Source organism: Bos indicus x Bos taurus, chromosome 18 (genome assembly GCF_003369695.1).
Source record: "Bos indicus x Bos taurus breed Angus x Brahman F1 hybrid chromosome 18, Bos_hybrid_MaternalHap_v2.0, whole genome shotgun sequence".
Lineage (NCBI taxonomy): Eukaryota > Metazoa > Chordata > Mammalia > Artiodactyla > Bovidae > Bos > Bos indicus x Bos taurus.
This window is the reverse complement of record NC_040093.1, coordinates 40,799,340-40,825,685: the sequence shown is the minus strand read 5'-3', so window position 1 is coordinate 40,825,685 and position 26,346 is coordinate 40,799,340. Positions and strand designations below refer to the sequence as shown.

At 44.0% G+C, this 26,346-nt stretch overlaps 1 protein-coding gene across 3 annotated transcripts in view; it reads left to right on the top strand.

Annotated features, from left to right (window-relative positions):
• The first annotated feature begins 3,143 nt into the window (after positions 1-3,143).
• Positions 3,144-26,346, top strand: part of NLRC5 (NLR family CARD domain containing 5) — a 93,509-nt gene continuing 70,306 nt past the window's right edge. For 2 of the 3 annotated variants that reach the window (XM_027516488.1, XM_027516487.1), the window contains exon 1: positions 3,146-3,347. The gene's annotated coding sequence lies outside the window, so the exon portion shown is untranslated. Of the gene's footprint in view, positions 3,348-26,346 lie in introns of all 3 variants that reach the window. The other variant, XM_027516489.1, reaches the window with a different exon arrangement.

The following is a 26,346-nucleotide window of genomic DNA, read 5'->3' as shown; positions in this document are numbered from 1 at the left end:
GGTGCAGAGGGGGCCTGGCCTTTACTTTGATGAGCAGGAGAGATGGCCAGGGGCAAGGGCCAGAGTGGAACTTGGCAGAGGGACACTACTTAGAGTTTGGGAAGACTTGAGGGGACAGCACCATCTTCTGAGCCAGGTTCTTTCCTCCTCTCTCCCCTCCAAATGCTCTCTTGGGCCTGTTTCTCTTCTCTTGGGGTCCAAAGCAAGGTCTGACCCAGGAAGCTGACCAGGAGCGCTCATGCAGGCTGGCAGGCAGGGCTCCTGGCAGAGGAGTCAATGTGGTCTCACCAGTTCCCAAGTCCTGAGTCCAACGTGGAAATTACAGGCCTTGGGATGTAAGCCTCTGTGGGTAGTGACACCAGTTGGGAGACTCACTGTACCCGAGACAGCACCCCCGAGGGGGTTGGGAAGCCCAGGCCCCCACATTGATGCCCCAAGGACAGTATGAGGATAACCAGGCAGCTCCTTCCCCAAAACAGAAACTTTCACCATCACAAGTGCCAGAGAGCTTGCTTGGAGCTCTGCCTCATGTGGACCACAGCCCAGCCAGAAGCCCACAAGGCCCCGGGGCTCATTTCTACTCCAGGAAAGTGCAGCCCCTCAGCTTCTTTCACCACCCCGGGAGAGCATCTCTGCACAAAAGATGCAGTTAGCATCTCATCACTGTGGTTAGCAGGACATGTGGAGTCCCAGAGCTTGCCAGAACAGCACCAACCTGCTGGACACCTCTCCTAACTCCTGCCCCTTCCCTCCAAGCCCAGAGACTCAGACCTAGGCTTACATCAAAAGACTGGGAAGTCCCCCAGCACAGCTGGGGGCATCTGCTGCTTCCTCCAGGGAGGAAACAAGGGCTGCCCAAGGCCAGGTCCTGTGGACGCACATCCTGCCACCTGGGCTGCTGACCCAGGAGAGGTTAGGGCCCTTGTGTGGGACCAGCCTTGGGCAATGGGGAATGCAGGGGGAAGGCTTGGTCTTCAAATCTACATCCAAATACCAGTATCTTGAAATAGTAGTTTGGAGTTCCTCTGCCTTGGTTCCCTCATCTGTTAAATGGGATGATGATAATACTTTCCACACAGTGGTCTGGTAAGGACTGAGTTCGTTTGGAGGGACTAACATGGTGGCCAAGAGCAGGGGTTCTGGAGTGCCCCTGCTTGGGTCCAAACCCCAGCTTCTTCGCTGCTAGCTGTGTAATCTCGACATGTTACCTCCCTGTTTCCTCACTTGTAAAAATGGAGATTAAAAGGCTGCCATGAGGATTAAAGGGGCAAGCATAAGTACTTAGAGTAGGTACCAGTGCTCACAAATGTCAGGTATTGGTTTTACTCCATGGAAACGGTACTTGGCACACAAGCTAAATGGTACTTGCCCAGTAAATGTAGGCTCCACCCTCTGGTCCCCTTGATTGTTACGTCTTGTGTTTCCTACCCCCAAATTCAAACACACAAGATTCCCTTTGATCTCCCATCTGTAAAATGTTTTTACCTTGTTCATACTCAAGTGTAAATGACTGGTAGTCATTTAATTTATACCAGAGGAGCAGTCAAAAATTCAGCCAAAAGAACGATGTGCTGATGGTGGATTCTCAGGCCACCAGCCAGGCTGAGGGTAGGGGGCACTTGGGAAGGTAGCTCTCCCAGAGTCTTTCAGTGATAACCTTATCAGCCGGCCAGGTACCTCGAGGGTAGAAAGGATATCAGGCCCAAGACCCAGCTCTGCTTCTAAGTGCTGTGTGACTTTCAGCAACTCACTGACCTCTCTGAATTTCAGCTTCCTCATCTGCTTAATGGGATTACTTTTCTGCCTTTCTCAAGGGGCTGTTTGAAATTAAATGCACCTGAAAATGGTCTGCATTTGTCTCTCCAGATTGTGGTTATCTGTCCATGCGTCCGTCCACTCTCCCCAGCCTGGGCAGGGAGGAGGTGTTCTGTGAACACGAGTGGTACTGAAGTGCACATCCTGATCTTGGGACATAACCCCATCCATGCATCCAGTCACAGCCCACATGCACTTTCTCTTCCATCTCCCACCATGCCCTGCAGTGACCCGGCGAAGCTGGGAATACCCCATTTAGCAGAGGAGGAAACTGAGGCCTGGGGAGGACAGGGCATTTGCCTGAGGCCACATAGCTAGAAGTGGTGGGCCTGGGAATCAGCCACAAGCACTTGACTGCCAAATCTCTGCCATCACATGATATCTGGTCATCAGAGCTGGTGCTGGAAGGGCAGCAGCTTCCCTTCTCCCTTCTCACAGGGCTGTGGGATGGGCAGAAGGATGCCTCGCTCACTTCAGGCACAGGCTGCATCAGCCTTAACTGTAGGAGGTCACGTTTTAAAGATCTCTACGTGGAGGGATCATCACCCTACAGACAGCAAACTTCAGGCTCAGAGAAGTAAAGGCATTTGGCCAGGAAGTTGAGGGCAGGACTTGAACCCAAGGATGTCAGACCCCGATGGTTGTGCTCTGACCACTACTTGGCAGTGCCCTGACGCCTACACACCTGGCTTGAGAGGCAGGAGGACAGATCTGGGAGTACGTGCTACTTCACTGTGGAGATGCCAGGGTGAGGTGGGCAGATGGTCTTCCTAGCAGGCAGACCTGTCCCGGGAATGTACCCTCTGCAGGAGGACAGGACCGCCTGTCCCCAGAGGAATGCAAAACGCCAGGGAGGTTGTAGTCAGTCCTGAAAGGGCAGTGACCAGTGGCCATTCAGGACTGCTGCTGACCCTTCCGGGGGGCGCCTTCGCACCCTCTTACCTCTCCTCCAGTCCCCTTTGTCCCACTCCTCCCTCGTCTCTGCCTGTGACCCTTGTGTGAGTTGGGCAAGTTCCTTGACCTCCCTCCTAAATTCGTAGGTAGTGTGTTTAAGCACCGTCCAAAGGATCAAGGGCTCAGTAAGACCAGTTTCGATTCTCCCCTCCCTTCATCCCGGAGAGCAACGAGGAACAGGAGGCTGGACCCCTGGGGGCTAAGTCTCCTCCTCCTACCCAGCGGGCATCCCTTCCCACCCTGCCCACCCCTCCTTAGTCTCCAGGGAGGCAGGGAAAGCGGAACTCAGCCCGGGGTCTACCGGCGCCCCCCGGGTGCGCCCATCCTCATCCCTGCGCCTCGGTTTCACATCCACGGGAGGGGCTTTCCCTTGGTGCCATCCCCGGGTCCTGTCCGCGCAGGTGGCTGAGCGCAGGAGGCACTGGAGCGGGTGTGCCGCCCCGCCCGTCCCGCGCCCGGGCACCGAGAACCCACGTGATTTCCCAGCAGAGGCAGCCGGCTCCGAGAGCCCGCCGCCGGGCTACTCCGCGCCTGCTTTCAGTTTCAAGTGGAGCGCGGCGAAGTCGGGAGCGCAGCCGGTGAGTACGCAGCGCTTCGCGGGGCGAGCGGCGCGGGGCGAGCGGCGCGGGGAGGTTGGGGCGCCAAGGCGGCGCGGCTGCTGGAGGACTCCGGAGCCCGGCGTTCCCACGGCCACGTGGTGGCTGGCCAGGCAGAGAGATGGTCAAGTATGGGAGGTCGGGCCGGCGGACGGCTGGACTGAAGAACGGGTAAACAGCTTGGGGCGCCGGTGGGCAGGGCGGCTGAGCGCCTGCCGCCCTGCGGAGTTTGGGGGACGAGTGGCGAGCTGCAGAGGAAAGCGAGTCCGGGTCACCCGGGTTGGGTTTCGGGACGCGGCTGCGTGCCTGCTCCCTCCCACTCCTCTCCACCTTCCCACTGCTCCTGTCACCTCCTGGAGCTTCAACTTCTAATTGCCTGGTAAAAAATTCAGAAGTCCCGCTGCTCCTGGGGTGCAGTTCAGACTTTTTAGCCGAAAAAGCTTTTTAGGATGGACAATTCCAAACACATGCAAAGGTAGCCCTAGAATTTAGGTTGAGCTCCACAGATAATGCCTGTTCTGATATAACCAAGCCCGTGTAACCACCACGGTGGTTAGCTTCAACAGACCAGTCCAGTTTCGTCCCTGCCACACGTCATTTTGAAACAAATGGCAAACAGACATCACAGCACCTCAACCGAAAAAATTTTCACAAAGTACTCAAAGAGTTGTTAAACAGACGTAGCCACCGCACCATCTCTTTAAATTTTTTAACAGTAATTCCTTCATGTCAGATCTCCACAGACTATTCCTGATGAATATTTTAACCTCATAAGTAATAGGTGAATACACGGGTGGCTTTTTGTTTACATGGGTGCCTTTTGGTTACATGGGTGCCGTTTTGTTACTTGCTTTTTGTGTTTTCAAGTTGTTTTCAGCCATTTTCTCATGGAGGGCACGGGAGGGGGACAAGATCTGAAGTTTGCTGGAATGGCCCTCCATTTTATAAGTTAGGGTTCTTAAGTTTATGTTTTAAGAAGTTGGAGGACTTGAAGCAATTTGAAAACCAGTACTTCCCAACCTCCCAAACCTGGGGATAGCAGAAGGTGGTGTGTATACGGGGTCAATACCTGGAGTCGCCTTTCTCCAAATTGGTTTTCTTTCTCTCTAAGAAGCTGTAAGCTCAGAAAAGCACAAGGCCCAGTCTCTTACCAGAGAACAGAAGGGGAAACAAAGCTGATGATTTCATGGTGTGTGCAGGTTCCCCATCTAGGGCGCTTTTCTCAAAGCTTAATGAAAGATAGCATTCACTGGGCTGGTCATTGATTATGCCCACCTGCCTTGCCTGCAAAGCATAGCACCAGCTTGATTGGCACCTAGCACAGGAAGCAGACAAACCAGGGCTTTCAGCACCTTGAATTTGCTTGTTGGTGGTGGTGGTGTTCAGTCAATAAGTCATGTCCGACTCTTTACGACCCCATGGACTGCAGCACGCCAGGCTTCCCTGTCCTTCACTGTCTCCTGGAGTTTGCTCAAACTCATGTCCATTGAGTCGGTACTGCTCTCTAACCATCTCATCCTCTGTTGCCCCCTTCTCTTCCTGCCCTCCATCTTTCCCAGCATCAGGGTCTTGCTTGATGACCACGGCTGTTGTATCTCTCAGAACCTTGGTCTCTCACGTGTAAAATAGGGATGACAATATGTCCTTCCAAGTGTGTTTTATGGGTTGCTCGATGAGAGTGCCCTGTTCATGGTCAACCTCAAGGTATGGCACGAGCATGAGGGGTGAGAGTCCTTAACGAAGGCAGACAAGCAGAAGGGAAAGTGTTTTGGAAGAGTCTGACGATGTGCTTGGCCTTATTCCTCCAACAGATACAGAGGTGATGTGGCACCGGTCTGTCTCCCTACACTCCCTACACACACCTACCTCCCCTCTGAGAAAATCCAGCCAAATCACTTAGGATGTCTTCCTCTGTCTGTTATGGGTTGAATTGTGTCCCTGAAAAAGATAATGGTGAAGTTCTAAGCCCTCTATTTCAGAATGTGACTTTACTTTGAAAAAAAGGTCATAGCAGATGTAATTAATTAAGATGAGGTCATATGAGAGTAGGTGGGCCCTTAATTCAGTATGACTGGTGTCCTTATAAGAAGGAGGCCAGCATAGAAGATAGAGATATGCAGGGGGAGAAGACAGCCATGTGACACAGAGGCAGAGATTGGAATGAGACATCAACAGACTAAGGAAGCTCAAGAACTGCCCGAAACCATCAGAAGCCAAAATGGGCCAGGCAGAGCCCACGCCTTGAAGCTTCAGAGGGAGGGTGGCCCTGCCCGCACCTTGGTTTCAGATGTCTGGCCTCCAGAACTATTAGAGTATAAACTTCCGTCATTTTAATTCACCCATTTTGTGGTCCTTTGTTACAGCTGTAGCAAAACTAGAAAACTAATTTGCCATCCCAGAATCTCCCCTCTGCTTTCCAATTAAATACATATGCAAATACTTTGTGAAAACTTTGTGAAGACTCTGTGCTTTCAGTGCAGGGGGCACGGTTCAATCCCTGTCCCAGGAACTAAGATTCCACATGCCATGCGGCATGGCCAAAAAAACAAAACAAAACTTTTTGGAGGCATTCTAAAGATGTAAAGTACTGGTTTTCTTTACCGAATCTGTTTTTTGAATGTTGGCTGGTAGCCCAAAGTCTTGACTGAAACTCAGTCTGCAAGACAAACACCCAGTTGATTTGAGTAGGAAAAAACAAGTCTGAAAAATTGATCAGGCTGGCGGTTGGTGCAAGGTGTCTGGAGAAGAGAAGGCTTTTGGTCCCTGAGACTACCCTGAAAGACCATGTTTCTGCCATCCACTCCCCTTGAAACGAGGTGGAAGTGGTGAGGCAGGCAAGCATCTTGGTTATATATTTGGGACTTGTTACTCATAAAATAAGCATGATTATGTAACCTCCATGCCATCTGGGGTTTCCTAGATCCTTGAGAGCTGGGTGAAATTGTCATGAAACCCCTTTATACCCCTTTGAGAAGCCCTAAGTATTCTCAAGCTCTTTGTGGATCTGAAAGGTGAAGACGAATGTGAGCTTAGTTCTTCTGGCCACCTCTGACCCCAGACTCTTCCACTCTGCTGTCATCCTCTCTGCCTACTAGACCAGGGCGTGAAACCAGGTTTCCTGGGGTGAAAAGATGGTGGGCCTGGAGAAACCTGAGTTCATTTGTCTACCCTACCAGTTCCATTCTCTGGGATGGAACTCGCGCTACATCCTGTGAGTCACTCCAGAGTCTTCTGATAAATTCCCAGACACAGGAGTATTTCCCAGAAAGGTTTTTAGCAGCCCTTCTGGCTGGGATGCCTCTGACATTTGGCAAAGGAGAATTTCAATGAACTTGAGGGAATATCAGTATTCACACTCAGGTGACCTGTCTTCTCAGTTTGGTTTTCCTCCTTCGGGTCTTTTTTCTGCATATGTATATTCCTTTTTTTTTTTTTAAATAATGAACTCATAAAAACCAAAATGGAATTACACTTTTTCAACTAAGTAACATAGAATTATATATTGAAGGAAAATCAATGGCAACCCACTCCAGTATTCTTGCCTGGAAAATCCCATGGACAGAGGAGCCTGGCGGGCTATGGTCCATGGGGTCGCAAAAGAGTCGGACACAACTTAGCAACAACAACCAAATGCTGTGATATCATTTTTTGAAATTAATTTATTTATTTGGCTACAAGTCTTAATTGCAGCATGCAGGATCTTTAGTTGCGGCATGTGAACTCTTGGTTGTGACATGTGGGATCTAGTTCCCTGACCAGAGATCAAACCTGGGTCCCCTGCATTGGAAGCAGAGTCTTAGCCACTGGACCACCGGGAAAGTCCATGTGATATCATTTTTAATTGTTCATTTATTTTTTTTTATAGCAGAGTTTTATTAAAGTGAAAGGGACAGAGAAGGCTTCTGACATAGACATCAGAAGGGGGACGGAGAATGCCCCCTTGCTAGTATTAGCAAAGGAGTTATATACTTTTTTAATTAGTTATTACAGTAAATCAAAAGATTGTCTCCAGGTTGTAAAGATCTTACTAGACCGACTCCCATAATTTACATTATAAGATAACAGGATTAGCCAGAAGGTTTTCAGGAAGGAGAAACTGTCCTCAAGCAGGATACATTGTTATATAATCCTTAGTACAGAGTTTAAACTGAGTTGTTTGTTATATAATCATCAGTTCTGGACTTAAAGAAAAAAACATTTTATGTAATTAAGACTAAGGAATGTAGAGGAGAAAAAGATGTTTGTCCTTTCCTCCTCCTCGAGAATTCCAGACCTCTATCTCCAAGAACCCTAGACCGCTTTCTCCTCCTTGGGGATCCCAGACTTCTTATCAACCTGCCTAGGAATTGACTCTCTCATTCCCCCCTTTTCTTTTAGGAGAATTATGTTGCCAAGGGAAAGGGGCATCGTTTTCATTCCATTAACTACTTCCTGCTATTGAGGGGCGTGTTGAGGCAACATATTCTCCTAACCCTCATACGGAGGGTCTCTGATCCAGGGGCCCCAAGTAATAGTTGGAGGATGCTGTGGCACTTGTAGGAGCCTGGACAACCTTTTGTAACTTAAAAGCTTTCAGACAGTTAGAAACAAACCCCATTTTACAGTTACAGATGATGTAAGGCAAAATAGTCATTGCTGCTGCTGCTGCTGCTGCTGCTAAGTCACTTCAGTCGTGTCCAGCTCTGTGTGACCCCATAGACGGCAGCCCACCAGGCTCCCCCATCCCTGGGATTCTCCAGGCAAGAATACTGGAGTGGGTTGCCATTTCCTTCTCCAATGCAGGAAAGTGAAAAGTGAAAGCGAAGTCACTGAGTCATGTCTGACTCTTAGCGAGCTACCCCATGGACTGCAGCCCACCAGGCTCCTCCATCCATGGGATTTTCCAGGCAAGAGTACTGGAGTGGGGTGCCATTGCCTTCTCCAAAAATAGTCATTAAACCAAGTTAAAACCTAATCAAAATTAAAAGTCACATTATGTCCATAGTTAAGGTACAATATGTTATACCAGTCCATCTTAGGATTGGTAGATGTCATCACAGGGTTGAAGAAAGTCCTTTCCTTGAAGCGAAGAAACCCACCATGGGAAGTCTTCAACTGATGAGGAGGTTGAAAAGCTGAAAGTTTATCCTGAAGATTCTAGACAAGCCCCCAAGATGATAGCTTACAGTGATGAACAGTGTTGGATTCGTGATCTCCAAAGAGGAAGATTTAACTTTGGGAACAGGGACCAGCCTTGATCATTCAAGAGCTTTCATATTGCAGAATTTTGCTAAAGTGAAAAGAGACAGAGAAGGCTTCTGACATAGACATCAGAAGGGGGACGGAGAATGTCCCAGGTGTTTAGTTTTTAGAGGCTAGTAGTGATACATCCACATAGTAAAATAATACAAAGCACACAAAAAAGTATGTAATGAAAAGTCAGTCTCCCCCTCTCCCCTGTCTCCCAGCCACCTGATAACGCTTCCTGAAAACAGTCATTTATCAGATTCTTATGTCTCCTTTCGTAGATAGTCTAGGTGGGCCTTTACAGACATATATATCTATATCTATGTATAATGTTTGTGTATAAATCCCCTTCTCAGAAATGGTAGTATACTGGATATAGTATTTTTTATCTTGCTTTTTTTAATTAAAAATTTTTTAAATTGCTTATTTGTTTTTTGACTGTGCTGGGCCTTCACTGCTGCTGGGCCTTCACTGCTGCTGGGCCTTCACTGCTGCTCAGGCCTTCTAGGTGCCGCGAGCGGGGTGACTCTTGGCTGAGGTGTGTGGGCTTCCCATTGTGGTGGCTTCTCTTGTTATGGAGCACGGCTCCAGGAGCACTGGCTGCAGCAGTTGTGACGCGTGCCCTCAGTTGGTGCGGCTCGTGGGCTTAGCTGCTCTCAGCATGTGAAATCTTCCTGGACCAGGGGTTGAACCTGTGTCCCCCTGCATGGACAGGTGGATTCTTGTCCACTGTGCCGCCAGGGAAGTCCTATCTTGCTTTCATTTTAATTGTAATTTGGAAATCTTTCCACATCAAAACAAACAAAAAAAATCTGCCTTTTTCCTTTCTAAGAGCTACATAGTATTTTTCACTGCTTGTTCCACAATTGATTTAACTATTGTTGGACAACTAGGCCTTTTCCCATCTCTTATTATTCTAATCAGCACTGTAGCACATATCCTTGGGCAATCATCAGTTTTACCCGTATGAGAATAAATCTTTAGGGAAAACATCCAAGAGTGTATTTGCAAGGTCAAGGGGAATGTTTTCTGTATATTTGCAGTTTGGACTTTGATAAATCTGGCAAATTACCCTCCTTAAGTCTTGTACTGATTTTCACTCCCACCAGCCATGTGTGGAGGGAGCCAACTTCCCACCCCTCCCCAATACATATGTTATCAGATTTTCCGTATTTGCAGATCTGGTAGACAAATAATGGTATCTCAGGTTTTTTTTTCAGTTCTCTTATGAATGATTTGAGGCATCTTTTCAAATATTTAAGGGTCACTTTTCACAAACTATTCATATCCTTTGCCTCCTTTTCCATTGGGTTGTTGGTCTTTTTCCTATTGAGTTTTGAATGCACTTTACATATTAAGGAGATGTTTCGCTGAAAGTTTTGCTTTCAGATTCAAAGGATTCATTAACAAATGACTCATCATACACAATAAGCAAATTTCAGTATTTAATAGAGTATTAATTGACTTAATTTCAACATACAGTCATTAAAAGAAGAGAAATAGAAAAAATAGGGAAAAGTAACAGCACATACATCACCAAATTGGGCTGCCTAACATCTAGACTTAAACAGCATGCTGGGAAGTCCCTCGTTAACAGCAATCTGGAGTCCCAGCTGGGAAAAGGTCCCGGATGGTGCATCCACCCCCACAAGGGAGACTTCAAATTGCAGTTTCAGGGGCTCCTGCTTATAATCCTAGGCTATGAATTAATATCATCATCAGTTTGCATTCACAAATTCAGCTCTTTTTTTACTTTCACCTTTTTACAATGCTGTTTGTTTCACCTTGTGAGTCATAAGATTTCCTTAGACTCCAGGGGATTGGGCCAGACCCTCAGAGGTCCAAGAATTGCAAGACCCACTCCCTTTCTTGTCTAAAGTAAGATGAGACTCCTGATGACTCATCTGACTCATGGTGTCTAGGCAGATCAGAAGCAGGTCAGAGGCCCACTCTCCTGAAGCCTGCACAAGACTTCCTCCATTTTACTTTCCCTAACATGAAATTATCTATTTGTATTCAGTTCAGTCACTCAGTCGTGTCCAACTCTTTGCAACCCCGTGAATCACAGCACACCAGGCCTCCCTGTACATCACCAACTCCCGGAGTTCACTCAAACTCATGTCCATCAAGTCAGTGATGCCATCCCGCCATCTCATCCTCTGTCGTCCCCTTCTCCTCCTGCCCCCAATCCCTCCCAGCATCAGAGTCTTTTCCAATGAGTCAACTCTTCGCATGAGGTGGCCAAAGTATTGGAGTTTCAGCTTCAGCATCAGTCCTTTCAGTGAACACCCAGGACTGATCTCCTTTAGGATGGACTGGTTGGACCTCCTTACAGTCCAAGGGACTCTCAAGAGTCTTCTCCAACACCATAGTTCAAAAGCATCAGTTCTTCAGTGCTCAGCTTTCATTACAGTCCAACTCTCACATCCATACATGACCACTAGAAAAACCATAGCCTTGACTAGACGGACCTTTGTTGGCAAAGTAATATCTCTGCTTTTCAACATACTATCTAGGTTGGTCATAACTTTCCTTCGAAGGAGTAAGCGTCTTTTAATTTCATGGCTGCAGTCACCATCCGCAGTGATTTTGGAGCCCAAAAAAATAAAGTCTGACACTGTTTCCACTGTTTCCCCATCTATTTGCCATGAAGTGATGGGACCAGATGCCATGATCTTCGTTTTCTGAATGTTGAGCTTTAAGCCAACTTTTTCACTCTCCTCTTTCACTTTCATCAAGAGGCTTTCGAGTTCCTCTTCACTTTCTGCCATAAGGGTGGTGTCATCTGCATATCTGAGATTATTGATATTTCTCCTGGCAATCTTGATTCCAGCTTGTGCTTCTTCCAGCCCAGCGTTTCTCATGATGTACTCTGCATAGAAGTTAAATAAGCAGAGTGACAATATACAGCCTTGACGTACTCCTTTCCCTATTTGGAACCAGTCTGTTGTTCCATGTCCAGTTCTATATATATTTGTATTAGGAATATACTATCATTTAAAAAATATTTTATGCTTTTTATTTTGTATTAAGCCAATTAACAACGTTGTGATAGTTTCAAGTGAACAGGGAAGGGACTCAGCCATATACCTACATGTATTCATTCTCCCCCAAACGCCCTTCCCATCCAGGCTGCCACACAACGTTGAGCAGAGTTCCCTATGCTGTACAGTAAGTATTCTATCATCTTAAGTGGCTACATACTTGTCCAAAGAATGGTTGAACTGTATTTGTTAGACATTTAGATTGGATCTTGTATTCTCCTGCATACATGGACTGTTTCCTCTGTTTTATATTAAAAGGGAAAAAAAACCCAAAACAAGATGTGGCAGTTTAATTCTTTCCATAACCCTTACCAGAATTCTTCTCAGGGAAGGAAGTATTTCTGGAAAAATGCTTTGATGGGATTGGGGTGAGTGGAACCTGTGTGCAAAGAGGTCATCAGGGATCAGCAGGTCAGCAGAGCTTGTGCGACGGCTAGGGGTGCAAAATGTGCTCCTGAAATGAAGGAAGGAGGGGATAGGAGAGAAGGGAGGACGAGGAGAAGGTGGGGGGGAGCAAGGCTAAACAGGAAGAAGACCCCCAGACTTCCTCGGGATAGGATGCCCAAAGTGCACTTCCATTAAGGAGATGCACATACTTCATGCGAGGTGGATACCGACAACAGAGTCTAGCACTGGCTCCACTCTGCGATCGTTAACTCAGCACACATCTGCTTGGATTCTGCAATGTGCCGGGCCATGTGCTAGGTACTGGGCTCTAGCTGGGGACATAACAGAGTCCCCACCCAGGGAGCTGATGTGCCAGTAGACACAGACAGTACCCAAGTATACAAAGATGTGTAGTAGACGTCAGGTAACGGTGAAGGAGATAAGGCAACTGAGCTCCTTTTGCCTGTAATGTAACAGAACCTGAGTCGGAGCCCTCTGTCCAAGGAGATCTGCCTGTGTGGGAGCTGTAAGCTTCCCCAGGCCATGGTACTTCAGGGTGTCTGAGCCAGTTCATCTGTATCGGGAAAGAGGGGGCTGCCCCAGCTGACTTCCAGCCCTGTGAACATTCTGGTGACCAGAGGGCTGCTCACAGCCTGGATGGTTTCCTTCAGCTCTGTTTCCACTGTGGACTTGTGAAAGGATATATGGACTTTATTTTTAATTCTATTGTTGTGTTAAAATACACATAAAAGTTTCCATCAACCATTTTTAATGTTTTTAAAATTTATTCATTTTTGGCTGTACTGCGTCTTCGTTGCTACACAGGCTTTCTTTTGTTGCGGCGAGTGGGGGCTACTCTCTAGTTACAATGCATGGGCTTCTCATTGCAGTGGCTTCTCTCGTTGTGGAGCTCGGGCTCCAATAGTTGCAGCACATGGGGCTCAGTAGTTGTAGCTCACACGCTCTACAGCATGGGCTCAGTAGTTGTGGCAAATGACTTAGTTGCTCCATGCATGTGGAATCCTCTCAGACCGGGATTCGAACCCAAGTCCCCTGCATTGGCAGGCAAATACTTATCCACTGTGCCACCAGGGAAGTCTTCTGTCAACCATTTTTAAGTGCACAGTTCAGCACTTTTAAGGACATTCATGTTGTGAATCCATCACCATTATCCATTTGCATAACTCTTTTCATCTTGTAAAACTGGAATCTTGTGCCCCTCACCCCCTAGCAGCTGTCATTCTCCTATCTGTATGGATTTGATTACTCTAAATATCTCATATAGGTGAATCATACATTATTTGTCTTTGGGGGACTGACATATCACTTAGCTTAGGTGTCCTCAAGGTTCATTTATCTTGTAACATGTTGCAGAATTTCCTTCCTTTTAAAGGCTGAGTAATATTCCATTATATGTATAATCATATTTTTCTTACTGATTCATCCATCAATGGACACTTGGATTGCTTCTGTGTTTTACCTATTATAACCAAAGCTGCTGTGAGCACAGGAGTACAAATATCTCTTCAAGACCCTGCTTTTAATTCTCTTGAGTACATATCCAGGATCCAGGGTCATAGTGTAGTTCTGTTTTTGATTTTTGAAACACCTCCTTACCGTTTTCCACAGCAGCTGTACTATTTTACTTTCCTACCAACAATGCACGAGGGTTCCAGTTTCTCCACAGCCTCCCCACCACTTTTTGTTTTCTGTTTGTTCTGTTTGTTTCAGTTGCCATCCTAATGGAAGTGAGGTGATATCTCATTGTAGTTCTGACTGTGTGTGTGTGTATGCGTAGTTGCTCCGTTGTATCTGATTGTTTGTGACCCCATGGACTGCAACCTGCCAGGCTTCTCTGTACATGGAATTTTCCAAGCAAGAATACTGGAGTGGGTTGCCATTTTCTACTCTAGGGGATCTTTCCAACCAGGGTTTCAGCCCGCATCTCCTGTATCTCCTGCTTTGGCAGGCAGATTCTTTACCACTGAGTTACCAGAAGCCCATTTCCCTAACGATTAGTAGGGCTTCTCTGATGGCTCAGTGGTAAAGAATCTGCCTCCAGTGTGGGATATGTGGGTTTGACCCCTAGGTCGGGAAGATTCCCTAGAGAAGGAAATGGCTGCCCACTCCAGTATTCTTGCTTTGGAAATTCCATGGACAGAGGAGCCTTGCGGGCTACAGTCCATAGGGTTGCAAAAGAGTCGAACACAGCTTAGCGATTAAACAGCAACAGCAGCCGTTAGTAATGCTGAGTGCCTTTCCATGTGTGTGTTGACCATTCATATATCTCTTTGGAGAAATATGTTTTCAGATCCTTTGCCCAGTTTTTAACTGACTTCTTTGGTCTCTTGTTGAATTGCAGGAGTTCTGTCTGTATGCTGGTTATCAACCCCTTATCAGATAGGTACTTTGCAGATATTCTCCTGTTCTATGTGTTGTTCTGTGGGTAGGATCTTTTGATGTATGATTTAAAATTTTTTTATGAAGTCCAGATTATTCTGTTCTTTTGATGTCTGTGCTTTCAGTGTCATCTCCAAGAAACCATTGCCAAACCAGATGTCACAGCTTTCATTCCATGTTTGCTTCTAAAAATTTTATTCTTTTAGGTCTTACACTTAGGGCCTTATCCATTTTGAGTTAGTTTTTATATATGGTGTTAGGTAAGGGGCCAGCTTCATCCCTTCACAGGTGGATATCCAGTTTTCCCAGAACCATTTGTTGAAAAGATTGTCCTTTCCCCCATTGAATGATCTTGGCACTATCTCAAAAGTAAGACTAGACTCCTTTTTCTATCCCATTGGTCTGTATATCTGCCTTTACGCCAGTACCACAGTTTTGATAACTGTAGCAAGTTTTGAAATCAGGAAATATGATTCCTCGAGTCTTGTTCTTTTTTTCAGGATTGTTTTGACTATTTGGGGTCCCTTAAGATTCCGTTTGAATTTTAGGATTTTTTTTTTAATCTTTGCAAAAAAGAGGTCATTGCGGTTTTGACAGAGATTGCATTGAATCTGTAGATCACTCTGGGTAATTCTGACATTTTAACAATTGTAAGCTTTCCAATCCATGAACATGAGATGTGTTTCCATTTATTTATGTCTTATTTAATTATTTAATGTCTTACTCTTTCAGCAATATTTTGTAGTTACATTGTACAAATCTTTCACCTCCTTGGTTGAGTTAACTTCTGAGTATTGGGTTGGCCAAAAAGTTCGTTCGGATTTTCTTGTAAGATATGGAAAAACCTGAACAAGCTTTTTGGCCAACCCAATGTTTTATTTATTTTTGATGCCATTGTAAATGGAATTGTTTGGGTCATTTCCTTTTCAGATTACTCATCATTCATATTTAGAAACAACTGATCTGTTTGTGTTGACTTTGTATCTTGCTGCCTTGCTGAATTTACTTATTAAGTCTAACAAGTTTTATTGGTGGAATCTTTAGGGTTTTCTACATATAAGATCCTGTCATCTGCAAACAGATAATTTAACTTCTTCCTTTCCAATTTGGATGCCTTTTATTTCTTTTTCTTGCCTAATTCAGTGGCTAGAACTGCTGGTTCCCTGTTGTATAGAAGTGGTGAAAGCAAGCATCCTTACTTTGTTCCTGGTCTTAGGGGAAAAGTTTTCTGTCTTTCACCATTGAGTATGATGTTTGCTATGTGTTTTTCATGTATAACTTTTATTATGTGGAGGTAGTTTCCTTCTATTCCTAGTTTGTTGAATATTTTTATCATAAATGGGTGTTTAATTTTGTCAGGTTTTTTTTTTTTTGTAGCAATTGACATGATTGTGTGGTTTCTTCTCTTCATTTTGTTGATGTGACACACTTCATTGATCATTTTTCATATGTTGAACTATCCTTGCATTCTAGGACTAAATCTAACTTGGTTACAGTGCATAATCTTTTGATTTGCTGAATTTGGTTTGGGAGAAGGCAATGGCACCCCATTCCGGTACTCTTGCCTGGAAAATCCCATGGAGGAGGAGGAGCCTGGTGGGCTGCAGTCCATGCGGTCGCTAAGAGTCGGACACGACTGAGCAACTTCACTTTCACTTTTCACTTTCATGCATTGGAGAAGGAAATAGCAACCCACTCCGGTGTTCTTGCCTGGAGAACCCAAGGGACGAGGGAGCCTGGTGGGCTGCCGTCTATGGGGTCGCACAGAGTCGGACATGACTGAAACAACTTAGCAGCAGTGTTTTGTTGGGAATATTTACATAATTGTTCATGAGGGACATTAGTCTCTAGTTTTCTTGCAGTGTCTTTGTCTGGCTTTGATATCAGAGAGTGCTGGCCTCCAAGAATGAGTTAGGAAGCGCTCCCCCTCTTCAACTTTTGGGAAAAGATCGAAAAGGATTGATATTAGTTCTTTTTTAACTTTTAGGTAGAATTCACTGTGAAGCCATCCAGTCCAGGACTTTTCTTTATTGGGAGATTTTTTTTTTATTATTGCTTATGTATTTACTTACTAGTTATAAGTCTATTCAGATTTTCTACTTCTTTGTGACTTAATGTTGTAAGGTTTTGTGTTCCTGGGAATTTGTCCATTTCGTGTAGGTTATTCAATTTGTTGATGTACATAGTATTTACGTCATACAAATAAATACAATTTTAATTTTGTATTTGTAAATTTGTAAATACAAATTTAATTTTGTATTTACTAGTAAGTAAATACAAATTTAAAATACATTTGTATTTACTTACTAGTTATAAGTCTATTCAGATTTTCTACTTCTTTGTAACTTAATGTTGTAAGGTTTTGTGTTCCTGGGGATTTGTAGGTTATTCAATTTGTTGACGTTCATAGTATTGTAATTCTTTTTATTTCTGTAGAATTGGTAGTGATGTGCCCACATTCTGACTTTAGTAATTTGAGTCTTCTCTCTTTTTTTCTTAGTCCAAAAGCCACGTCAATTTTGTTGATGTTTTGAAGAACCAGCTTTTGGTTTCATTAGCTTTTCTCTATTATTTTTCTATTCTCCTTTTCCTTTATTTACACTTTAATTGCTATTATTAGGCAAACCATTCAATATCACAGTAATCCAAGTCTATGCCCTGACCAGTAACGCTGAAGAAGCTGAATTTGAACAGTTCTATGAAGACCTACAAGACCTTCTAGAACTAACACCCAAAAAAGATGTCCTTTTCATTATAGGGGACTGGAATGCAAAAGTAGGAAGTCAAGAAACACCTAGAGTAACAGGCAAATTTGGTCTTGGAGCACAGAATGAAGCAGGGCAACGACTAATAGAGTTCTGCCAAAAGAATGCACTGGTCATAGCAAACACCCTCTTCCAACAACACAAGAGAAGACTCAACACGTGGACATCACCAGATGGTCAACACCGAAATCAGATTGATTATATTCTTTGCAGCCAAAGATGGAGAAGCTGTATACAGTCAGCAAAAACAAGACCAGGAGCTGACTGTGGCTCAGATCATGAACTCCTTATTGCCAAATTCAGACTTAAATTGAAGAAAGTAGGGGAAACCACTAGATCATTCAGATATGACCTAAATCAAATCCCTTATGACTATACAGTAGAAGTGAGAAATAGATTTAAGGGGCTAGATCTGATAGACAGAGTGCCTGATGAACTATGGATGGAGGTTCGTGACATTGTACAGGAGACAGGGATCAAGACCATCCCCAAGAAAAAGAAATGCCAAAAAACAAAATGGCTGTCTGAGAAGGCCTTTCAAATAGCTGTGAAAAGATGGGAAGCAAAAATCAAAGGAGAAAAGAAAAGATATACCCATTTGAATGCAGAGTTCCAAAGAATAGCAAGGAGAGATAAGAAAGCCTTCCTCAGTGATCAGTGCAAAGTAATAGAGGAAAATAATAGAATGAGAAAGACTAGAGATCTCGTCAAGAAAATTAGAGATCCCAAGGGAACACTTCGTGCAAAGATGGGCTCAATAAAGGACAGAAATTGTATGGATATTAAGAAGATGTTAAGAAGAGGTGGCAAGAATACACAGAAGAACCGTACAAAAAACATCTTCATGACCCGGATAATCATGATGGTATGATCATTCACCTAGAGCCAGACATCCTGGAGTGTGAAGTCAAATGGGCCTTAGGAAGCATCACTACAAACAAAGCTAGTGGAGGTGATGGAATTCCAGTTGAGCTATTTCAAATCCTGAAAGATGATGCTGTGGAAGTGCTGCACTCAATATGCCAGCAAATTTGGAAAACTCAGCAGTGGCCACAGGACTAGAAAAGGTCAGTTTTCATTCCAATCCCAAAGAAAGGCAATGCAAAGAATGCTCAAACTACCGCACAATAGCACTCAGCTCACACACTAGTAAAGTAATGCTCAAAATTCTCCAAGCCAGGCTTCAGCAATACGTGAACTGTGAACTTCCAGATGTTCAAGCTGGTTTTAGAAAAGGCAGAGGAACCAGAGATCAAATTGCCAACATCCGCTGGATTGTGGAAAAAGCAAAAGAGTTCCAGAAAAACATCTATTTCTGCTTTATTGACTATGCCAAAGCCTTTGACTGTGTGGATCACAATAAACTGTGGGAAATTCTGAAAGAGATGGGAATACCAGACCACCTGTCCTGCCTCTTGAGAAATTTGTATGCAGGTCAGGAAGCAACAGTTAGAACTAGGCATGGAACAACAGACTGGTTCCAAATAGGAAAAGGATTATGTCAAGGCTGTGTATTGTCACCCTGCTTATTTAACTTATATGCAGAGTACATCGTGAGAAACTCTGGGCTGGATGAAGCACAAGCTGGAATCAAGATTGCTGGGAGAAATACCAATAACCTCAGATATGAAGATGACACCACCCTTCAGGCAGAAAGTGAAGAGGAACTAAAAAGCCTCTTGATGAAAGTGAAAGAGGAGAGTGAAAAAGTTGGCTTAAAGCTCAACATTCAGAAAACGAAGATCATGGCATCTGGTCCCATCACTTCATGGCAAATAGATGGGGAAACAGTGGAAACAGTGTCAGACTTTATTTTTTTGGGCTCCAAAATCACAGCAGATGGTGATTGCAGCCATGAAATTAAAAGACACTTACTCCTTGGAAGGAAAGTTCTGACCAACCTAGATAGCATATTCAAAAGCAGAGACATTACTTTGCCAACAAAGATCCGTCTAGTCAAGGCTATGGTTTTTCCAGTGGTCATGTATGGATGTGAGAGTTGGACTGTGAAGAAAGCTGAGCACCAAAGAATTGGTGCTTTTGCACTGTGGTGTTGGAGAAGACTCTTGAGAGTCCCTTGGACTGCAAGGAGATCCAACCAGTCCATCCTGAAGGAGATCAGTCCTGAATATTCATTGGAAGGACTGATGCTGAAGCTGAAACTCCAATATTTTGGCCATCTGATGCGAAGAGTGACTCATTTGAAAAGACCCTGATGCTGGGAGGGATTGGTGGCAGGAGGAGAAGGGGACGACAGAGGATGAGATGGTTGGATGGCATCACTGACTCAATGGACATGGGTTTGGGTGAACTCCAGGAGTTGGTGATGGACAGGGAGGCCTGGCGTGCTGCGGTTCATGGGGTCGCAGAGAGTCAGACATGACTGAGCGACTGAACTGAACTGAATTGTTATTATTTCATTCCTTCTGCTAGTTTTGCATTTAATTTACTTTTCTTTCCTAGTTTCTTAAGTTATAAAGTTAGGTTGTTGATTTGAGATCTTTCTTGTTTTCAAATGTAAACATTTATACCTATAAAATTTCTCCTTAGCGCTGCTTTTGCTGTGTCCCATAAATTTTGGTTTTGTTTTCATTCATCTGTAAACATTTTGTAATTTCCATTGTGATTTCTTCTTTGATTTGCTTGACTGTGGGCAGTCTTGTTTCCACGATTTTGTGAGTTTTCCAGTTTCCTTTATGTTATTGATTTCTAACACCACTGTGCTCAAAGACTATACTTTGTATGATATTTATCTTTTAGAATCTATCGAGACATCATTTGTGCCCTTACATACAGTCTATCCTGGAAAATACCTCATGTGCAACTGAGAATGTGTATCCTGTTGTTGCGGGTGGAGAATCCTGTATATATCTGTCAGATCTTTTTGACTTATCGTACTCTTTAAGTCCTCTATTTCTTCACTTGTCTTCTGTTTGATTATTCTATCCCTTATTGCGAGTGGGTATTAAAGCCTCCAAATATTATTGTAAAAATGCTTATGTCTCACTTCAATTCTATCAGTTTTTGCATTGTACATTTTGGTTGTCTGTTATTAGGCATGTAAATGTTATAACTGGTATATCTTCTTGATATATTTAACCTTTTATTAACATGTAAAGTCCTTCTTTGTCTCTTAGAACCTTTTTTCTAATTTAAAGTCTACTTTATCTTTTTTTTAAATTTTTTATTTTTAATATAAATTTATTTATTTTAATTGGAGGCTAATTACTTTACAATATTGTATTGGTCTTGCCATACATCAACATGAATCTGCCAGGGGTGTACATGTGCTCCCCATCCTGAACCCCCCTCCCACCTCCCTCCCGTACCATCCCTCTGGGTCATCCCAGCGCACTAGCCCCAAGCATCCTGTATCATGCATCGAGCCTGGACTGGCGATCCGTTTCACATTAGTCTACCCATTCCTTCTCTCCTTTGATTACTATTTTCATGGGATATCTTTTTCCATCCCTTTACTTTCAATCTGTTTTTGCCCTTGAATTTCAAGTATGTCTCTTGTAGACAGCATATGGTTAGATCAGTGTTTTATCCATTCAGCCAATGTCTTTTGATTGGAGAGTTTAATCCATTTGCATTTAGGTTACTACTGATGAGGAGGGACTTATTTCTGTCATTTTGCTCTTTGCTTTTTGTATGCCTTATAGCTTTTTGGTCCCTCACTTTTTGCATTCCTCTTTCGTGTTTAGTTAACTTTTTGTAGTGAAATGTTTAAATTCTTTCTTAATTTTCTTTTGAGTATATTCTATAGCTAGTTTCCTTGTGGTTAGCATGAGGATTACATTTAACATCCTAATATAACATTCTAATTTGAATATAGTGATTTCACTTCAGTAATGTACAAAAACTGCTATTTTACAGCTCCATTCCCACTGTTTTCTGTTGTTGGTGTCACAAAATTACATCTTTACACTTTATGTGCCTCAAATATAAAATAATAATTTTAAAAAATGCATTAGTCTCCTAGTGTTTGTAGAAGACAAGATTTGGAATTAAAAACCAGTGACAGCAGTACTAGTCTTTACACTAATAATTGTTTTTCTTTACATGTATACATAAATCCTATAGAAAACAAAAAATACAAACTATTACTGCAATAATACTAGCTTTTATAACTGTCCATATACTTGCCTTTATTGATATCTTTATTTTTCACATGGCTTCAACTGTCTAGAGTCCTTTCATTTCCCTTTGCAGGAGTACCTTGAGCATTTCTTGCTGGGCACATCATGAACCCCCTCAGCTTTTGTGTATCTGGGAATGTCTTGATTTCCCCCTTACTTTTGCAGGACAGTTTTGCCGGATATAGGATTTTTGGTTGGCAGTTTTTCTTTTAGCACTTTGAATGTATGGGCCTACCGTCCTCAGGTTTCAGAGGAGAAATTTGCAGATAATCATATTGAGGAGCCCGTGTATGTGATGATTCACTTCTCTCTTGCTGCCTTCAAGACTTGAACTTTATCTTTGAGATTTGGGCATTTTTAACATAATTGTATGTATTTTTGGCTGTGCTGGGTCTTTGTTGCTGCATGAGCTTTTCTCTAGTGGTAGAGAGTGGAGACTACCCTCTAGCTGCACTGTGTGGCCTTCTCATTCTATTGGCTTCTGTTGTAGAGCGTGGTCTTCAGGGCACGTGGGCTTCAGCAGTTGTGGCACACAAGCTCAGTAGCTGCACTTCCCAGGCTCTGAAGCACTGGCTCGGTAGTTGTGGTGCACAGGCTTAGTTGCTCTGCAGCATGTGGGATCTCCCCAGATCCGGGATTGAACCTGTGTCTTCTGCATTGGCAGGCAGATTCTTTACCACAAGGGCAACCAGGGAAGCCCCTCTTTTGTTTTTGAAAGTCTGCTTATAATGTGTTTTGATGTGGGTCTCTGAGTTAATTTCACTTGAAATTCGTTGAGGTTTTTGAATGTTTATATTCAACTCTTCCATCAAATTTGAGAACTTTTCAGCCATTATTTCTTCAATTTTTCTCTCTGTCCCTTTCTCTTCCTTCTTCTGGGGCTCCCATAGTACATATGGTGGCCCACTTAATCATGTCTCACACATCCCTTAAACTCTGTTCACTTTCTTCAGGCTTTTTCTGTTTCTCAGCCTTTATAATTTCCTTTATTCTATCTTGAAGTTCCCTGATTCTTTCTTCTGCCTACTCAAATCTGCCTTTGAATCCCTCTATGAATTTTTCATTTTCAATATTACATTTTTTCAGCTCCAGAATCTTTTCTTGGTTTCTTTTTAGGTTTTCTATCTCTTTATTGATATTTACATTTTGTCCGCACAACTTTTTTTTTTTTTTTTTTTTAGCTCTTTGGGACTCTTTAAGGCAGTTGTTTTAAAGTATTTGTCTAATATATCCGTCACTAATTTTTTTCAGAGATGGAGTCTATTGAATATTTTTTCCTTTCAGTGGGCCGTTGTTTCCTGTGTATGCTTTGTGATTTTGTTGTTGCTGTTGTTCTTGTTGAACACTGGACGTTTGAATCTAATAATGTGTAAAATCTGGGAATCAGAATCTCCCCCTCTCCAGGGTTGCTGGTTTTGGTTATTGGGTGTTATTTTTTTGTATTGTTGTAAACTGTTTCTGGGCCTAGAGTCAACCTGAGATGTAAACTTAATGTCTTCTTATGTCTTTTCTGAACCTTTTCTTAGGCATGTGCAGTCACTTTATAATTTTCCCCATATGTGCAGTTGTTTCTAAATGTCCTTGTCTTTAATGTCTGGCTCCCAAAAGGGGAAAAGCAGAATTGAAGGAAGAAACAAAGGGCATTAACTGAAAGTTGCACAGTCGTGTCCAACTTTTTATGACCCCATGGACTGTAGCCCTTCAGGCTCCTCTCGCCATGGAATTTTCCAGGCAATACTGGAGAGGGTTGCCATTCCCTTCTCCATGGGATCTTCCCAACCCAGGGATTGAACCTAGGTCTCCCTAATTGCAGGCAGATTCTTTACCACTGCTGCTGCTGCTGCTAAGTCACTTCAGTCATGTCCAACTCTGTGCGACCCCATAGACGGCAGCCCACCAGGCTCCCCCGTCCCTGGGATTCTCCAGGCAAGAACACTGGAGTGGGTTGCCATTTCCTTCTCCGATGCATGAAAGTGAAAAGTGAAAGTGAAGTCACTCAGTCGTGTCCGACTCTTAGCGACCCCATGGACTGCAGCCCATCAGGCTCCTCTGTCCCTGGGATTCTTCAGGCAAGAGTACTGGAGTGGGGTGCCATTGCCTAAATCTCCTGGAGGTCAGTTCAGCTGAGAAGAGGCTTGCAACATGGAGGGAGTTGGGTGTATCAACAATGGCTGCCTCTGAGATCAGAAGCAGCAGTCAACAGTTACGGCCCAAGTCTCCAGTATCTGGGGGACAGGGCCCTTTCCACCCACCCAGCTCCTGCAAGCTGTGTGCAGGCTGTTCCGGTGCACAGCTGACTGCCATGAGTCTGAGGGGGAAGGGACAGGCACCTATTACTGTGTTAAGAGCTGAAATGGACCAAAATTAACCAAAATTTAACAGTCCAGACTTCCCCTTGCAGTTGTAAGCTTTCAACAGACTCCAGAGTTCCAAAACAGTTATACCAGATTCTGCTCACACCATTTTTGTCTAAATGAGGAGACAGAATCCTAATGTTTCCTACTCTGCCATCTTTCCTGAATCCTGTCCTGAACCATTGTTTTTTATATACATTCTTTTTCTTAATATTCTTTTCCATTATGGTTTATCATAGGATACTGAATATAGTTCTTTGTGCTATACAGTTGGATCTTGTTGTTTATCCATTCCACACGTAAAAGCTTACATCTGCTAACCCCAACCTCCCACTCCATCCTTCCTCCAGCCCTCTCCCCTTTGGCAACCAACAGTCTGATCTCTGTATCCCTGAATGAACCATTATTTTAAAAATTTGAGACCATGTTGCTAAATGTCTTTCCTAGAAGACTGTGTGGACACAGAGGCTGCAGGCAGCTATAAAACTGCTTGATCCCCCAACATCCATCTTCTGAGGGGAGGCATGGAGCCTGTACCATCAGCAAAACCCAAACCCCCATTAACTCCTTGCCTGAGAGGTTGCTTCTGCTCTTCATGCCAAGTGGAGGGAAGACTCAGACCCTGGGGAACTTGTATTCTGAGGCATTCAGGTCTTGTCACAGCATCTTGTTTGAAGAGAGAAATAGCTTTCTGTTTTGCGTGTCTCACAATAGTCTTTTCCTTACATTCTTGAAGGTGTCCTGTGCATTTGGCACCCACAGAATTCTCTTCTTGAAACGGACAAGTCAAGCTTTGTCTCAGACTTACACAGCAGAGTCAGCCAGATAGTGTTAAGTGGTGCGTGGACAAGGCATTCGTTGAATCACAAAGTGAGAGCAGCTGTGCTGTTTTCACTTCTCTCTGATCCTTCCTGATTCATCAAGAAGAAAGTCTCAGTTGACTGCTAATATCTGTAATGCCTCTCACACTGAGGACCACCTTTTTAACAACTGGAGGCCAGGCCTCAGGCCAGAGCCCCAGGGGGGCAGTTTCAGTGGGCATCATTTTAGTTTTGTTTCCCTTGGGTTTGTTTGGAGGAGTTACCTTCCATGCAAGGCAAATGATACTAGAAAATCAAGTTCAAAGTGAAATGATTTCTAGAAAATGTTTAAGGAAACGATACTCTAATTCTCGTATAAGCCAAAAATGTTCTCCAACATGGGTAAAAAAGTCTTGGCACTTGTATTCTTCTCCCTAAAGAGTAAGATTGTGAGAAAATTCACATGATATATTTCTAAAATGTTTGGAACTTTTCAAATGAGTGCAGATTATATTTTATAGCAGAAAAATAATCAAGAGCTATGGAAATGATTATTTTGTTCAGAAAGAAGATCATTGGTTGAAGGCAGTGTGGTGCTTCAGTTAGGAAAGCGCCTCTGAGTTCAGTGGAGAGATTTAAAAAAAAATTTTTTTTTTTTTTTAATTTTTGGCCATGCTGGGTCTTTGTTGCTATGTGAGGGCTTTCTCTAGTTGCGGTGCACAGGTGTCTCATTCTGGTGTTCTATCTTGCTGCAGAGCATGGGTTCTAAGGCACAGGATCAGTAGTTGTGGCTCACAAGCTTAGTTGCTCCGTGGCATGTGGGATCTTCCCAGATCAGGGATCAAACGCTTGTCCCCTGTATTGGCAGGCAAATTCTTAACCAATGGACCACCAACGAAGTCCTCAGCAGAGCTTTTAATGTCTTTTTTTCTTTTTTAAAAAAAAATTTGGAAAAAAAAAAATTGGGGGCCATTTACCATATGGGATCTTATTTCCCTGACGAGGGATCAAACCCATGCCCCCTGCATTGGAAGCACAGAGTCCTAACCGCTGGGCCACCAGGGAAGTCCCTCAGCAGAGGTTTTTAATCCACTCTTTGCTTCTTGACTTCCCAGAATCTGTAACATCTGCCTTGAAAGGGTGACTGAGAACCTGCTGAGGAAATGCAAGTGGAATGCTGTAGCATGTTGCCCGGACCTGTGCTAAGAACCCAGTATATGAGACTGGCATCAGCTAGCATCCGCTGCAGATGGGCAGTCCCCCTCATCGTGCTGTAATCTTCATTATTGTCTTCCAGCCTCAGAATGACCATGTGAAGTGGATGCAGAGTCATCACCCCATTTGCAGATGAGGAACTGGAGGTACAGAGGAGTTAGGAAACTTGCCCTAGGTTGCGCAGCACATGTTGAAATCAGGATTTGCACCCAAGCCTCCCGACCCCTTATCAGCTCCACCAGTCCCTGTAAGACGGGCTGGTATTAACCCTACTTGAGGTACAAGTGAGTTACAGCTCAGAGAGGGCAGGGACTTGCCTGGTATCACTCAGCAAATCAGTTTGGGGCAGTGAAGCTCAGAACTGAGGCTCCAACCAATGATCACTAACCTCCAGCCCTCTCCCCAAGCCTTTCTTCTGCCCACATTTCGTGTGCCTGGGCACTGCCACTTGGCATGGGAGGACATAGGTCAGCTGATCCAGCCTAGAAGTAGAACTCCTCTTCTGACTTCAAAGAGTGCAGCTTTCTGGTCACTGATCTTCTGTCTTCTTTCACTTTCAAAAAAATGTTTTCAGCTTAAACCACACAGGTAATACATGATTAAATTCGCTTTGCGAACAGCTGGATGCCATGTCAGGTGCCTATATCT